Source organism: Chionomys nivalis, chromosome 7 (genome assembly GCF_950005125.1).
Source record: "Chionomys nivalis chromosome 7, mChiNiv1.1, whole genome shotgun sequence".
Classification (NCBI taxonomy): domain Eukaryota; kingdom Metazoa; phylum Chordata; class Mammalia; order Rodentia; family Cricetidae; genus Chionomys; species Chionomys nivalis.
In genome coordinates this window covers 60991368-60993115 of record NC_080092.1, presented here as the reverse complement: position 1 = coordinate 60993115, position 1748 = coordinate 60991368, and the positions used below count along the sequence as shown (strand labels likewise).

The 1748-nt window shown below is 44.3% G+C and overlaps 1 non-coding gene across 1 annotated transcript; it reads right to left on the bottom strand.

Annotated features, from left to right (window-relative positions):
* LOC130878876 (small nucleolar RNA SNORA43) lies at nt 1-141 on the bottom strand. Its single transcript, XR_009057493.1, has one exon. It is a non-coding gene; the product is annotated as a small nucleolar RNA SNORA43 (small nucleolar RNA).
* Nucleotides 142-1748: the final 1607 nt, after the last annotated feature.

Sequence of the window (1748 nt, the reverse complement as noted above, 5' to 3'; positions counted from 1 at the left end):
ATATGTCAGCTATAAACATCCTTAACGCTCACTGGCTTCTGAACGCTGAACGTAGAAATAGACACTTGCTCTTGGCCCTGATGTCACAGACACAGCTGAGCAGCTGTGCTGTGCTTGAGGTGCTGAAAGAACCAGGACAAAAATAAATCTTTAAGAAAAAAGAAAGAAAGAAAGAAAGAAAGAAAGAAAGAAAGAAAGAAAGAAAGAAAGAAAGCTGGCTTTGTAACTTAGTGGAAGGGCATTTGCTTAGTACACACGAGACCTAAGTTCAATACCCAATACTGAAAAAAAGGAAAGGTGGAAGTGGTGGTTAAGAGAATTTGCTGGTCTTTTTTTTTTTTTTTTTTTTTAGTTTTTCGAGACAGGGTTTCTCTGTAGCTTTGGAGCCTGTCCTGGCACCAGCTCTTGTAGATCAGGCTGGCCTCGAACTCACAGAGATCCACCTGCCTCTGCCTGCTGAGTGCTGGGATTAAAGGCGTGCGCCGCCACCGCCCGACAGAATTTGCTGGCCTTGTAAAGAACTTGGATTTGGCTCCCAGCACCCACACAGCGACTCACAACTGCCTGTAACTCCGGTTCAGGGACCTGACACCCTCTTTTGGCTTTCACCAATACTAGGCATAAACATGGCGCACAGAACATTCACACATAAATAAACCTAAAATGTTTTTAAAAGAAAGGAAAAGGGAGGGGAGGAGCAGAGAAAAGAAGAAAAGAAATTAGAAGCTGTACCCGAGGGAACAGGACTGTCATGCCCCAGGCCACTGATGATGCTGACACCAGAACTTGGGGTGGGAGGAGGCAGCCTCTCTGGGGTGCTCAGTCCAGACAGCAGCCGCTGGGGGAAGTCAGGACCCCGGGACAGAATGTCCTCTGTAAACAAAATTCCCAGGGCTCCTCAGGACACAAACATTTAGCCCTGGTCGAAGATCATTGCTGTCCAGCTGAGATTAACCACAGCCGGCTTGGAAGAAAGATTTCCATAACATTCCCAGGACAGGCTTGAGATCTCCGGGGAATAGAGCATGACCCCTTTGAAAATGTAATAAAAAAAATTGTACTTAATAGTTTTAGAATTTTCAAGAAAACTATAATCATAGGGAATTTGGAAAACACAGTGAGAGAAAGCATCATTCCCACTGGCGGTCTGTGAGTTGCACTGAGTCCGGCTGCCAACACACACAACTTCACTTTATCTTTGCCACAACCTCCAGATAGAGTTTTAGGCCCATTTGATGAACAAGGCAACTGTAGCCCACAGAGCAATTTAGTTACATTGACTAGTTACATTTAGTTACAGGTCACATGACCTAGACACCCCTCCTGAGCCAGGTGGAGCACTGGTGCTAAGGTTTGAATGCAGTTTGCCTTGGCAGATTTTCACCAATACATCAGCTTATGTTGTGAACCTAACCTCCAAAAAGAAGTCAACGGCAGGCGGGTGAGCCTCACACTGTGCTGCAAAGCCCTGCTACAATCACGTGTGTGTATTTCCTTCTGGTCTTTCACATATAACTTGATATGAGCCAAACCACAGTTTTCATACCATTTTACATCCTGTTGTGTGATGTTTTACTTTTTTGGATTTTTTGGGGGACCGTCATCCAGCTCCCAAATAAATCACACACAGTGGCTTATTGTTAGTTATGAATGTCCTGCCTTAGCTTGGCTTGTTTCTAGGAAGTTTTTCTTATCTTAAATTAACCTGAATACCTTTTGCCTCTGACCTTTTATGTTTCTGTATTTCT